Raw genomic sequence first — 15644 nt, forward strand, 5'->3', positions numbered from 1 at the left:
AGGGAGCGGTGTTGTGTGATCTCAAATGTAACGTAGAAAGCCAAAGTTTTTCCACAATACCTGACGACCATTTTTTTTGGGCGTCCGTGGCGCAATGGTTAGCGCGTTCGGCTGTTAACCGAAAGGTTGGTGGTTCGAGCCCATCCGGGAGCGGTGTTGTGAGGTCTCAGATGTGACGTAAAAAGTCAAAGTTTTTCCACAATACCTGACAACCATTTAATTTCTGAGCTTCCGTGGCTCAATGGTTAGCGCGTTCGGCTGTTAACCAATAGGTTGGTGGTTCGAGCCCACCCGGGAGCGGTGATGTGGGATCTCAAATGTAACGTAGAAAGCCAAAGTTTTTGCACAATAAATGACGACCATTTAATTTTTGGGCTTCCGTGGCGCAATGGTTAGCGCGTTCGGCTGTTAACCAATAGGTTGGTGGTTCGACCCCATCAGGGAGCGGTGTTGTGAGGTCTCAGATTTGACGTAAAAAATCAAGGTTTTTACACAATACCTGACGAGCATTTAACTTTTGGGCTTCCGTGGCGCAATGGTTAGCGCGTTCGGCTGTTAACCAATAGGTTGGTGGTTCGAGCCCATCCGGGAGCGGTGTTGTGAGGTCTCAGATGTGACGTAAAAAGTCAAGGTTTTTACACAATACCTGACGAGCATTTAACATTTGGGCTTCCGTGGCGCAATGTTTAGCGCGTTCGGCTGTTAACCAATAGGTTGGTGGTTCGAGCCCATCCGGGAGCGGTGTTGTGAGGTCTCAGATGTGACGTAAGAAGTCAAGGTTTTTACACAATACCTGACGAGTATTTAACTTTTGGGCTTCCGTGGCGCAATGGTTAGCGCGTTCGGCTGTTAACCAGTAGGTTGGTGGTTCGAGCCCATCCGGTAGCGGTTTTGTGAGGTCTCAGATGTGACGTAAAAAGTCAAGGTTTTTACACAATACCTGACGAGCATTTAATTTTTGGGATTCCGTGGCGCAATGGTTAGCGCGTTCAGCTGTTAATCGAAAGGTTGGTGGTTCGAGCCCACCCGGGAGAGGTGTTGTGGGGTCTCAAATGTAACGTAGAAAGCCAAAGTTTTTCCACAACACCTGACAACCATTTAATTTCTGAGCTTCCGTGGCTCAATGGTTAGCGCGTTCGGCTGTTAACCAATAGGTTGGTAGTTCGAGCCCATCCGGGAGCGGTGTTGTGAGGTCTCAGATGTGACGTAAATAGTCAAGGTTTTTACACAATACCTGACGAGCATTTAACTTTTGGGCTTCCGTGGCGCAATGGTTAGCGCGTTCGGCTGTTAACCAATAGGTTGGTGGTTCGAGCGCATCCGGGAGCGGTGTTGTGAGGTCTCAGATGTGACGTAAGAAGTCAAGGTTTTTACACAATACCTGACGAGTATTTAACTTTTGGGCTTCCGTGGCGCAATGGTTAGCGCGTTCGGCTGTTAAGCAATAGGTTGGTGGTTCGAGCCCATCCGGGAGCGGTGTTGTGAGGTCTCAGATGTGACGTAAAAAGTCAAGGTTTTTTCACAATACCTGACGAGCATTTAAATTTTGGGCTTCCTTGGCGCAATGGTTAGCGCGTTCGGCTGTTAACCAATAGGTTGGTGGTTCGAGCCCACCCGGGAGCGGTGTTGTGTGATCTCAAATGTAACGTAGAAAGCCAAAATTGTTCCACAATACCTGACGACCATTTAATTTTTGGGCTTCCGTGGCGCAATGGTTAGCGCGTTCGGCTGTTAACCAATAGGTTGGTGGTTCGAGCCCATCCGGGAGCGGTGTTGTGAGGTCTCAGATGTGACGTAAAAAGTCAAGGTTTTTACACAATACCTGACGAGCATTTAATTTTTGGGATTCCGTGGCGCAATGGTTAGCGCGCTCAGCTGTTAATCGAAAGGTTGGTGGTTCGAGCCCACCCGGGAGAGGTGTTGTGGGGTCTCAAATGTAACGTAGAAAGCCAAAGTTTTTCCACAACACCTGACAACCATTTAATTTCTGAGCTTCCGTGGCTCAATGGTTAGCGCGTTCGGCTGTTAACCAATAGGTTGGTAGTTCGAGCCCATCCGGGAGCGGTGTTGTGAGGTCTCAGATGTGACGTAAATAGTCAAGGTTTTTAAACAATACCTGACGAGTATTTAACTTTTGGGCTTCCGTGGCGCAATGGTTAGCGCGTTCGGCTGTTAAGCAATAGGTTGGTGGTTCGAGCCCATCCGGGAGCGGTGTTGTGAGGTCTCAGAAGTGACGTAAAATGTCAGAGTTTTTCCACAATACGTGACGACCATTTAATTTCTGAGCTTTCGTGGCTCAATGGTTAGCGCGTTCGGCTGTTAACCAATAGGTTGGTGGTTAGAGCCCATCCGGGAGCGGTGTTGTGAGGTCTCAGATGTGACGTAAAAAGTCAAGGTTTTTCCACAATACCTAACAAGCATTTAACTTTTGGGCTTCCGTGGCGCAATGGTTAGCGCGTTCGGCTGTTAACCAATAGGTTGGTGGTTCGAGCCCATCCGGAAGCGGTGTTGTGAGGTCTCAGATGTGACGTAAAAAGTCAAGGTTTTTACACAATACCTGACGAGCATTTAACTTTTGGGCTTCCGTGGCGCAATGGTTTGTGCGTTCGGCTGTTAACCAATAGGTTGGTGGTTCGAGCCCATCCGGGAGCGGTGTTGTGAGGTCTCAGATGTGACGTAAAAAGTCAAGGTTTTTACACAATACCTGACGAGCATTTAATTTTTGGGCTTCCGTGGCACAATGGTTAGCGCGTTCAGCTGTTAATCGAAAGGTTGGTGGTTCGAGCCCACCCGGGAGAGGTGTTGTGGGGTCTCAAATGTAACGTAGAAAGCCAAAGTTTTTCCACAATACCTGACAACAATTTAATTTCTGAGCTTCCGTGGCTCAATGGTTAGCGCGTTCGGCTGTTAACCAATAGGTTGGTGGTTCGACCCCATCCGGGAGCGGTGTTGTGAGGTCTCAGATGTGACGTAAAAAGCCAAGGTTTTTACATAATACCTGACGAGCATTTAACTTTTGGGCTTCCGTGTCGCAATGGTTAGCGCGTTCGGCTGTTAACCAATAGGTTGGTGGTTCGAGCCCATCCGGGAGCGGTGTAGTGAGGTCTCAGATGTGACGTAAAAAGTCAAGGTTTTTACACAATACCTAACGAGCATTTAACTTTTGGGCTTCCGTGGCACAATGGTTAGCGCGTTCAGCTGTTAATCGAAAGGTTGGTGGTTCGAGCCCACCCGGGAGAGGTGTTGTGGGGTCTCAAATGTAACGTAGAAAGCCAAAGTTTTTCCACAATACCTGACAACAGTTTAATTTCTGAGCTTCCGTGGCTCAATGGTTAGCGCGTTCGGCTGTTAACCAATAGGTTGGTGGTTCGAGCCCATCCGGGAGCGGTGTTGTGACGTCTCAGATGTGACGTAAAAAGTCAAGGTTTTTCCAAAATACCGGACGACCATTTAAATTCTGGGCTTCCGTGGCGCAATCGTTAGCGCGTTCGGCTGTTAACAGAAAGGTTGGTGGTTCGAGCACACCCGGGAGCGGTGCTATGAGGTCTCAGATGTTACGTAAAAAGTCAAAGTTTTTCCACAATACGTGACAACCATTTAATTTCTGAGCTTCCGTGGCGCAATGGTTAGCGCGTTCAGCAGTTAACAAATAATTTAGTGGTTCGAGCCCACCCGGGAGCGGCGTTGTGGGATCTCAAACGTAACGTAGAAAGCCAAAGTTTTTCCACAATACCTGACGACCATTTAATTTTTGGGCTTCCGTGGCGCAATGGTTAACGCGTTCGGCTGTTAACCAATAGGTTGGTGGTTCGAGCCCACCCGGGAGCGGTGTTGTGGGATCTCAAATGTAACGTAGAAAGCCAAAGTTTTTCCACAATACGTGACGACCATTTAATTTTTGGGCTTCCGTGGCGCAATGGTTAGCGCGTTCGGCTGTTAACCGAAAGGTTGGTGGTTCGAGCCCATCCAGGAGCGGTGTTGTGACGTCTCAGATGTGACGTAAAAAGTCAAGGTTTTTACACAATATCTGACAAGTATCTAATTTTTGGGCTTCCGTGGCGCAATGGTTAGCGCGTTCAGCTGTTAATCGAAAGGTTGGTGGTTCGAGCCCACCCTGGAGAGGTGTTGTGGGGTCTCAAATGTAACGTAGAAAGCCAAAGTTTTTCCACAATACCTGACAACCGTTTAATTTTTGGGCTTCCGTGGCGCAATGGTTAGCGCGTTCGGCTGTTAACCAATAGGTTGGTGGTTCGAGCCCATCCGGGAGCGGTGTTGTGAGGTCTCAGACGTGACGTAAAAAGTCAAGGTTTTTACACAATACCTGACGAGCATTTAATTTTTGGGCTTCCGTGGCACAATGGTTTGCGCGTTCAGCTGTTAATCGAAAGGTTGGTGGTTCGAGCCCACCCGGGAGAGGTGTTGTGGGATCTCAAATGTAACGTAGAAAGCCAAAGTTTTTCCACAATACGTGACAACCATTTAATTTCTGAGCTTCCGTGGCTGAATGGTTAGCGCGTTCAGCTTTTAACCAATAGGGTGGTGGTTCGAGCCCACCCGGGAGCTGTGTTGTGGGATCTCAAATGTAACGTAGAAAGACAAAGTTTTTCCACAATACCTGACGACCATTTATATTTTGGGCTTCCTTGGCGCAATGGTTAGCGCGTTCGGCTGTTAACCGAAAGGTTGGTGGTTCGAGCCCAACCGAGAGAGGTGTTGTAGGGTCTCAGATGTAACGTCATAAGTCATAACTTATCCACAACACCTGACAACCATTTAATCTCTGAGCTTCCGTGGCTGAATGGTTAGCGCGTTCAGCTTTTAACCAATAGGGTGGTGGTTCGAGCCCACCCGGGAGCTGTGTTGTGGGATCTCAAATGTAACGTAGAAAGACAAAGTTTTTCCACAATACCTGACGACCATTTATATTTTGGGCTTCCTTGGCGCAATGGTTAGCGCGTTCGGCTGTTAACCGAAAGGTTGGTGGTTCGAGCCCAACCGAGAGAGGTGTTGTAGGGTCTCAGATGTAACGTCATAAGTCATAACTTATCCACAACACATGACAACCATTTAATCTCTGAGCTTCCGTGGCTCAATGGTTAGCGCGTTCGGCTGTTAACCAATAGGTTGGTGGTTCGAGCCCATCCGGGAGCGGTGTTGTGAGGTCTCAGATATAACGTAAAATGTCAGAGTTTTTCCACAATACCTGACGAGCATTTAATTTTTGGGCTTCCGTGGCGCAATGGTTAGCGCGTTCAGCAGTTAACAAATAGGTTAGTGGTTCGAGCCCACCCGGGAGCGGCGTTGTGGGATCTCAAACGTAACGTAGAAAGCCAAAGTTTTTCCACAATACCTGACGACCATTTAATTTTTGGGCTTCCGTGGCGCAATGGTTAACGCGTTCGGCTGTTAACAAATAGGTTGGTGGTTCGAGCCCACCCGGGAGCGGTGTTGTGGGATCTCAAATGTAACGTAGAAAGCCAAAGTTTTTCCACAATACGTGACAACCATTTAATTTCTGAGCTTCCGTGGCTGAATGGTTAGCGCGTTCAGCTTTTAACCAATAGGGTGGTGGTTCGAGCCCACCCGGGAGCGGTGTTGTGGGATCTCAAATGTAACGTAGAAAGACAAAGTTTTTCCACAATACCTGACGACCATTTATATTTTGGGCTTCCTTGGCGCAATGGTTAGCGCGTTCGGCTGTTAACCGAAAGGTTGGTGGTTCGAGCCCAACCGAGAGAGGTGTTGTAGGGTCTCAGATGTAACGTAATAAGTCATAACTTATCCACAACACCTGACAACCATTTAATTTCTGAGCTTTCGTGGCTCAATGGTTAGCGCGTTCGGCTGTTAACCAATAGGTTGGTGGTTCGAGCCCATCCGGGAGCGGTGTTGTGAGGTCTCAGAAGTGACGTAAAAAGTCAAGGTTTTTACACAATACCTGACGAGCATTTAATTTTTGGGCTTCCGTGGCGCAATGGTTAGCGCGTTCAGCAGTTAACAAATAGGTTAGTGGTTCGAGCCCACCCGGGAGCGGCGTTGTGGGATCTCAAACGTAACGTAGAAAGCCAAAGTTTTTCCACAATACCTGACGACCATTTAATTTTTGGGCTTCCGTGGCGCAATGGTTAACGCGTTCGGCTGTTAACAAATAGATTGGTGGTTCGAGCCCACCCGGGAGCGGTGTTGTGGGATCTCAAATGTAACGTAGAAAGCCAAAGTTTTTCCACAATACGTGACAACCATTTAATTTCTGAGCTTCCGTGGCTGAATGGTTAGCGCGTTCAGCTTTTAACCAATAGGGTGGTGGTTCGAGCCCATCCGGGAGCGGTGTTGTGAGGTCTCAGAAGTGACGTAAAATGTCAGAGTTTTTCCACAATACGTGACGACCATTTAATTTCTGAGCTTTCGTGGCTCAATGGTTAGCGCGTTCGGCTGTTAACCAATAGGTTGGTGGTTAGAGCCCATCCGGGAGCGGTGTTGTGAGGTCTCAGATGTGACGTAAAAAGTCAAGGTTTTTCCACAATACCTAACAAGCATTTAACTTTTGGGCTTCCGTGGCGCAATGGTTAGCGCGTTCGGCTGTTAACCAATAGGTTGGTGGTTCGAGCCCATCCGGAAGCGGTGTTGTGAGGTCTCAGATGTGACGTAAAAAGTCAAGGTTTTTACACAATACCTGACGAGCATTTAACTTTTGGGCTTCCGTGGCGCAATGGTTTGTGCGTTCGGCTGTTAACCAATAGGTTGGTGGTTCGAGCCCATCCGGGAGCGGTGTTGTGAGGTCTCAGATGTGACGTAAAAAGTCAAGGTTTTTACACAATACCTGACGAGCATTTAATTTTTGGGCTTCCGTGGCACAATGGTTAGCGCGTTCAGCTGTTAATCGAAAGGTTGGTGGTTCGAGCCCACCCGGGAGAGGTGTTGTGGGGTCTCAAATGTAACGTAGAAAGCCAAAGTTTTTCCACAATACCTGACAACAATTTAATTTCTGAGCTTCCGTGGCTCAATGGTTAGCGCGTTCGGCTGTTAACCAATAGGTTGGTGGTTCGACCCCATCCGGGAGCGGTGTTGTGAGGTCTCAGATGTGACGTAAAAAGCCAAGGTTTTTACATAATACCTGACGAGCATTTAACTTTTGGGCTTCCGTGTCGCAATGGTTAGCGCGTTCGGCTGTTAACCAATAGGTTGGTGGTTCGAGCCCATCCGGGAGCGGTGTAGTGAGGTCTCAGATGTGACGTAAAAAGTCAAGGTTTTTACACAATACCTAACGAGCATTTAACTTTTGGGCTTCCGTGGCACAATGGTTAGCGCGTTCAGCTGTTAATCGAAAGGTTGGTGGTTCGAGCCCACCCGGGAGAGGTGTTGTGGGGTCTCAAATGTAACGTAGAAAGCCAAAGTTTTTCCACAATACCTGACAACAGTTTAATTGCTGAGCTTCCGTGGCTCAATGGTTAGCGCGTTCGGCTGTTAACCAATAGGTTGGTGGTTCGAGCCCATCCGGGAGCGGTGTTGTGACGTCTCAGATGTGACGTAAAAAGTCAAGGTTTTTCCAAAATACCGGACGACCATTTAAATTCTGGGCTTCCGTGGCGCAATCGTTAGCGCGTTCGGCTGTTAACAGAAAGGTTGGTGGTTCGAGCACACCCGGGAGCGGTGCTATGAGGTCTCAGATGTTACGTAAAAAGTCAAAGTTTTTCCACAATACGTGACAACCATTTAATTTCTGAGCTTCCGTGGCGCAATGGTTAGCGCGTTCAGCAGTTAACAAATAATTTAGTGGTTCGAGCCCACCCGGGAGCGGCGTTGTGGGATCTCAAACGTAACGTAGAAAGCCAAAGTTTTTCCACAATACCTGACGACCATTTAATTTTTGGGCTTCCGTGGCGCAATGGTTAACGCGTTCGGCTGTTAACCAATAGGTTGGTGGTTCGAGCCCACCCGGGAGCGGTGTTGTGGGATCTCAAATGTAACGTAGAAAGCCAAAGTTTTTCCACAATACGTGACGACCATTTAATTTTTGGGCTTCCGTGGCGCAATGGTTAGCGCGTTCGGCTGTTAACCGAAAGGTTGGTGGTTCGAGCCCATCCAGGAGCGGTGTTGTGACGTCTCAGATGTGACGTAAAAAGTCAAGGTTTTTACACAATATCTGACAAGTATCTAATTTTTGGGCTTCCGTGGCGCAATGGTTAGCGCGTTCAGCTGTTAATCGAAAGGTTGGTGGTTCGAGCCCACCCTGGAGAGGTGTTGTGGGGTCTCAAATGTAACGTAGAAAGCCAAAGTTTTTCCACAATACCTGACAACCGTTTAATTTTTGGGCTTCCGTGGCGCAATGGTTAGCGCGTTCGGCTGTTAACCAATAGGTTGGTGGTTCGAGCCCATCCGGGAGCGGTGTTGTGAGGTCTCAGACGTGACGTAAAAAGTCAAGGTTTTTACACAATACCTGACGAGCATTTAATTTTTGGGCTTCCGTGGCACAATGGTTTGCGCGTTCAGCTGTTAATCGAAAGGTTGGTGGTTCGAGCCCACCCGGGAGAGGTGTTGTGGGGTCTCAAATGTAACGTAGAAAGCCAAAGTTTTTCCACAATACCTGACAACAATTTAATTTCTGAGCTTCCGTGGCTCAATGGTTAGCGCGTTCGGCTGTTAACCAATAGGTTGGTGGTTCGAGCCCATCCGGGAGCGGTGTCGTGAGGTCTCAGATGTGACGTAAAAAGTCAAGGTTTTTACACAATACCTGACGAGCATTTAACTTTTGGGCTTCCGTGGCGCAATGGTTAGCGCGTTCGGCTAACCATTTTTTACACAATACCTGACGACCATTTAATTTTTGGGCTTCCGTGGCGCAATGGTTAACGCGTTCGGCTGTTAACCAATAGGTTGGTGGTTCGAGCCCACCCGGGAGCGGTGTTGTGGGATCTCAAATGTAACGTAGAAAGCCAAAGTTTTTCCACAATACGTGACGACCATTTAATTTTAGCGCGTTCGGCTGTTAACCAATAGGTTGGTGGTTCGAGCCCATCCGGGAGCGGTGTTGTGAGGTCTCAGATGTGACGTAAAAAGTCAAGGTTTTTACACAATATCTGACGAGTATCTAATTTTTGGGCTTCCGTGGCGCAATGGTTAGCGCGTTCAGCTGTTAATCGAAAGGTTGGTGGTTCGAGCCCACCCTGGAGAGGTGTTGTGGGGTCTCAAATGTAACGTAGAAAGCCAAAGTTTTTCCACAATACCTGACAACCGTTTAATTTTTGGGCTTCCGTGGCGCAATGGTTAGCGCGTTCGGCTGTTAACCAATAGGTTGGTGGTTCGAGCCCATCCGGGAGCGGTGTTGTGAGGTCTCAGACGTGACGTAAAAAGTCAAGGTTTTTACACAATACCTGACGAGCATTTAATTTTTGGGGTTCCGTGGCACAATGGTTTGCGCGTTCAGCTGTTAATCGAAAGGTTGGTGGTTCGAGCCCACCCGGGAGAGGTGTTGTGGGGTCTCAAATGTAACGTAGAAAGCCAAAGTTTTTCCACAATACCTGACAACAATTTAATTTCTGAGCTTCCGTGGCTCAATGGTTAGCGCGTTCGGCTGTTAACCAATAGGTTGGTGGTTCGAGCCCATCCGGGAGCGGTGTCGTGAGGTCTCAGATGTGACGTAAAAAGTCAAGGTTTTTACACAATACCTGACGAGCATTTAACTTTTGGGCATCCGTGGCGCAATGGTTAGCGCGTTCGGCTGTTAACCAATAGGTTGGTGGTTCGAGCCCATCCGGGAGCGGTGTTGTGAGGTCTCAGATGTGACGTAAAAAGTCAAGGTTTTTACACAATACCTGACGAGCATTTAACTTTTGGGCTTCCGTGGCGCAATGGTTTGTGCGTTCGGCTGTTAACCGAAAGGTTGGTGGTTCGAGCCCATCCGGGAGCGGTGTTGTAGGGTCACACATGTAACGTAAAAAGTCATAACTTATCCACAATACCTGACAACCATTTAATTTCTGAGCTTCCGTGGCTCAAAGGTTAGCGCGTTCGGCTGTAAACCAATAGGTGTGTGGTTCGAGCCCATCCGGGAGCGGTTTTGTGACGTCTCAGATGTGACGTAAAAAGTCAAGGTTTTTTCCACAACACCTGACGACCATTTAATTTTTGGTCTTCCGTGGCGCAATGGTTAGCGCGTTCGGCTGTTAACCGAAAGGTTGGTGGTTCGAGCCCATCCGGGAGCGGTGTTGTGACGTCTCAGATGTAACGTAAAATGTCAAAACTTTTCCACAATATGTGACAACCACTTAAATTCTGAGCTTCCGTGGCTCAATGGTTAGCGAATTCGGCTGTTAACCAATCGGTTGGTGGTTCGAGCCCACCCGGGAGCGGTATTTTGGGATCTCAAATGTAACGTTGAAAGCCAAAATTTTTCCACAATACCTGACGACCATTTAATTTTTGGGCTTCCGTGGCGCAATGGTCAGCGCGTTCAGCTGTTAACCGAAAGGTTGGTGGTTCGAGCCCATCCTGGAGCGGTGTTGTGACGTCTCAGATGTAACGTAAAATGTCAGAGTTTTTCCACAATACCTGACGATCATTTAATTTTTGGGCTTCCGTGGCGCAGTTATTAGCGCGTTCAACTGTTAATCGAAAGGCTGGCGGTTCAAGCCCACCCGGAAGAGGTGTTGTGGGGTCTCAGATGTAGTGTAAAAAGTCAAAACCTATCCACAATACGTGACAACCATTTAATTTCTGAGCTTCCGTGGCTCAATGGTTAGCGCGTTCGGCTGTTAACCAATAGGTTGGTGGTTCGAGCCCACCCGGGACCGGTGGTGTGGGATCTCAAATGTAACGTAGAAAGCCAAAGTTTTGCCACAATACCTGACGACCATTAAATTTTTGGGCTTCCTTGGCTCAAAGGTTAGCGCGTTCGGCTGTTAACGAATAGGTGTGTGGTTCGAGCCCATCCGGGAGCGGTGTTGTGACGTCTCAGATGTGACGTAAAAAGTCAAGGTTTTTTCCACAGCACCTGACGACCATTTAATTTTTGGGCTTCCGTGGCGCAATGATTAGCGCGTTCAGCTGTTAATCGAAAGGTTGAAGGTTCGAGCCCACCCGAGAGAGGTGTTGTGGGGTCTCAGATGTAGCGTAAAAAGTCAAAACTTTTCTGCAATACGTGACAACCATTTAATTTCTGAGCTTCCGTGGCTCAATGGTTAGCGCGTTCAGCTGTTAACCAATAGGTTGGTGGTTCGAGCCCACCCGGGAGCGGTGGTGTGGGATCTCAAATGTAACGTAGAAAGCCAAAGTTTTGCTACAATACCTGACGACCATTAAATTTTTGGGCTTCCTTGGCTCAAAGGTTAGCGCGTTCGGCTGTTAACGAATAGGTGTGTGGTTCGAGCCCATCCGGGAGCGGTGTTGTGGGATCTCAAATGTAACGTAGAAAGCCAAAGTTTTTCCACAATACGTGACGACCATTTAATTTCTGAGCTTTCGTGGCTCAATGGTTAGCGCGTTCGGCTGTTAACCAATAGGTTGGTGGTTAGAGCCCATCCGGGAGCGGTGTTGTGAGGTCTCAGATGTGACGTAAAAAGTCAAGGTTTTTCCACAATACCTAACAAGCATTTAACTTTTGGGCTTCCGTGGCGCAATGGTTAGCGCGTTCGGCTGTTAACCAATAGGTTGGTGGTTCGAGCCCATCCGGGAGCGGTGTTGTGAGGTCTCAGATGTGACGTAAAAAGTCAAGGTTTTTACACAATACCTGACGAGCATTTAACTTTTGGGCTTCCGTGGCGCAATGGTTTGTGCGTTCGGCTGTTAACCAATAGGTTGGTGGTTCGAGCCCATCCGGGAGCGGTGTTGTGAGGTCTCAGATGTGACGTAAAAAGTCAAGGTTTTTACACAATACCTGACGAGCATTTAATTTTTGGGCTTCCGTGGCACAATGGTTAGCGCGTTCAGCTGTTAATCGAAAGGTTGGTGGTTCGAGCCCACCCGGGAGAGGTGTTGTGGGGTCTCAAATGTAACGTAGAAAGCCAAAGTTTTTCCACAATACCTGACAACAATTTAATTTCTGAGCTTCCGTGGCTCAATGGTTAGCGCGTTCGGCTGTTAACCAATAGGTTGGTGGTTCGACCCCATCCGGGAGCGGTGTTGTGAGGTCTCAGATGTGACGTAAACAGCCAAGGTTTTTACATAATACCTGACGAGCATTTAACTTTTGGGCTTCCGTGTCGCAATGGTTAGCGCGTTCGGCTGTTAACCAATAGGTTGGTGGTTCGAGCCCATCCGGGAGCGGTGTAGTGAGGTCTCAGATGTGACGTAAAAAGTCAAGGTTTTTACACAATACCTAACGAGCATTTAACTTTTGGGCTTCCGTGGCACAATGGTTAGCGCGTTCAGCTGTTAATCGAAAGGTTGGTGGTTCGAGCCCACCCGGGAGAGGTGTTGTGGGGTCTCAAATGTAACGTAGAAAGCCAAAGTTTTTCCACAATACCTGACAACAATTTAATTTCTGAGCTTCCGTGGCTCAATGGTTAGCGCGTTCGGCTGTTAACCAATAGGTTGGTGGTTCAACCCCATCCGGGAGCGGTGTTGTGAGGTCTCACATGTGACGTAAAAAGCCAAGGTTTTTACATAATACCTGACGAGCATTTAACTTTTGGGCTTCCGTGTCGCAATGGTTAGCGCGTTCGGCTGTTAACCAATAGGTTGGTGGTTCGAGCCCATCCGGGAGCGGTGTAGTGAGGTCTCAGATGTGACGTAAAAAGTCAAGGTTTTTACACAATACCTAACAAGCATTTAACTTTTGGGCTTCCGTGGCACAATGGTTAGCGCGTTCAGCTGTTAATCGAAAGGTTGGTGGTTCGAGCCCACCCGGGAGAGGTGTTGTGGGGTCTCAAATGTAACGTAGAAAGCCAAAGTTTTTCCACAATACCTGACAACAGTTTAATTTCTGAGCTTCCGTGGCTCAATGGTTAGCGCGTTCGGCTGTTAACCAATAGGTTGGTGGTTCGAGCCCAACCGGGAGCGGTGTTGTGACGTCTCAGATGTGACGTAAAAAGTCAAGGTTTTTCCAAAATACCGGACGACCATTTAAATTCTGGGCTTCCGTGGCGCAATCGTTAGCGCGTTCGGCTGTTAACAGAAAGGTTGGTGGTTCGAGCACACCCGGGAGCGGTGCTATGAGGTCTCAGATGTTACGTAAAAAGTCAAAGTTTTTCCACAATACCGGACGACCATTTAATTTTTGGGCTTCCGTGGCGCAATGGTTAGCGCGTTCAGCTGCTATTCAAAAGACTGGTGGTTTGAGCCCTCCCGGGAGCGGTGTTGTGACGTCTCAGATGTAACATAAAATGTCAGAGTTTTTCCACAATACCTGACGAACATTGAAATTTTGGGCTTCCGTGGCGCAATGGTTAGCGCGTTCAGCTGTTAATCGAAAGGTTGGTGGTTCGAGCCCACCCAGGAGAGGTGTTGTGGGGTCTCAGATGTAGCGTAAAAAGTCAAAACTTTTCCACAATACGTGACAACCATTTAATTTCTGAGCTTCCGTGGCGCAATGGTTAGCGCGTTCAGCAGTTAACAAATAATTTAGTGGTTCGAGCCCACCCGGGAGCGGCGTTGTGGGATCTCAAACGTAACGTAGAAAGCCAAAGTTTTTCCACTATACCTGACGACCATTTAATTTTTGGGCTTCCGTGGCGCAGTGGTTAACGCGTTCGGCTGTTAACCAATAGGTTGGTGGTTCGAGCCCACCCGGGAGCGGTGTTGTGGGATCTCAAATGTAACGTAGAAAGCCAAAGTTTTTCCACAATACGTGACGACCATTTAATTTCTGAGCTTTCGTGGCTCAATGGTTAGCGCGTTCGGCTGTTAACCAATAGGTTGGTGGTTAGAGCCCATCCGGGAGCGGTGTTGTGAGGTCTCAGATGTGACGTAAAAAGTCAGAGTTTTTCCACAATACCTGACGAACATTTAATTTTTGGGCTTCCGTGGCGCAATTATTAGCGCGTTCAACTGTTAATCGAAAGGCTGGTGGTTCAGGCCCACCCGGAAGAGGTGTTGTGGGGTCTCAGATGTAGCGTAAAAAGTCAAAACTTATCCACAATACGTGACAACCATTTAATTTCTGAGCTTCCGTGGCTCAATGGTTAGCGCGTTCGGCTGTTAACCAATAGGTTGGTGGTTCGAGCCCACCCGGGAGCGGTGGTGTGGGATCTCAAATGTAACGTAGAAAGCCAAAGTTTTGCCACAATACCTGACGACCATTTAATTTTTGGGCTTCCGTGGCGCAATGGTTAGCGCGTTCGGCTGTTAACCGAAAGGTTGGTGGTTCGAGCCCATCCAGGAGCGGTGTTGTGACGTCTCAGATGTGACGTAAAAAGTCAAGGTTTTTACGCGATACCTGACGAGCATTTAACTTTTGGGCTTCCGTGGCGCAATGGTTAGCGCGTTCGGCTGTTAACCAATAGGTTGGTGGTTCGAGCCCATCCGGGAGCGGTGTTGTGAGGTCTCAGATGTGACGTAAAAAGTCAAGGTTTTTACACAATATCTGACGAGCATCTAATTTTTGGGCTTCCGTGGCGCAATGGTTAGCGCGTTCAGCTGTTAACCAATAGGTTGGTGGTTCGAGCCCACCCGGGAGCGGTGTTGTGTGATCTCAAATGTAACGTAGAAAGCCAAAGTTTTTCCACAATACCTGACGACCATTTAATTTTTGGGCTTCCGTGGCGCAATGGTTAGCGCTTTCGGCTGTTAACCAATAGGTTGGTGGTTCGAGCCCATCCGGGAGCGGTGTTGTGAGGTCTCAGACGTGACGTAAAAAGTCAAGGTTTTTAAACAATACCTGACGAGCACTTAATTTTTGGGCTTCCGTGGCACAATGGTTTGCGCGTTCAGCTGTTAATCGAAAGGTTGGTGGTTCGAGCCCACCCGGGAGAGGTGTTGTGGGGTCTCAAATGTAACGTAGAAAGCCAAAGTTTTTCCACAATACCTGACAACAATTTAATTTCTGAGCTTCCGTGGCTCAATGGTTAGCGCGTTCGGCTGTTAACCAATAGGTTGGTGGTTCGAGCCCATCCGGGTGCGGTGTCGTGAGGTCTCAGATGTGACGTAAAAAGTCAAGGTTTTTACACAATACCTGACGAGCATTTAACTTTTGGGCTTCCGTGGCGCAATGGTTAGCGCGTTCGGCTGTTAACCAATAGGTTGGTGGTTCGAGCCCATCCGGGAGCGGTGTTGTGAGGTCTCAGATGTGACGTAAAAAGTCAAGGTTTTCCACAATACCTGACAACCATTTAATTTTTGAGCTTCCGTGGCTCAATGGTTAGCGCGTTCGGCTGTTAACCAATAGGTTGGTGGTTCGAGCCCATCCGGGAGCGGTGTTGTGAGGTCTCAGATGTGACGTAAAATGTCAGAGTTTTTCCACAATACCTGACGAACATTTAATTTTTGGGCTTCCGTGGCGCAATTATTAGCGCGTTCAACTGTTAATCGAAAGGCTGGTGGTTCAGGCCCACCCGGAAGAGGTGTTGTGGGGTCTCAGATGTAGCGTAAAAAGTCAAAACTTATCCACAATACGTGACAACCATTTAATTTCTGAGCTTCCGTGGCTCAATGGTTAGCGCGTTCGGCTGTTAACCAATAGGTTGGTGGTTCGAGCCCACCCGGGAGCGGTG

This window comes from Phalangium opilio, unplaced genomic scaffold (genome assembly GCF_054372755.1).
Source record: "Phalangium opilio isolate 3A_F unplaced genomic scaffold, DU_Popi_V2 ptg001675l_1, whole genome shotgun sequence".
Taxonomy (NCBI): domain Eukaryota; kingdom Metazoa; phylum Arthropoda; class Arachnida; order Opiliones; family Phalangiidae; genus Phalangium; species Phalangium opilio.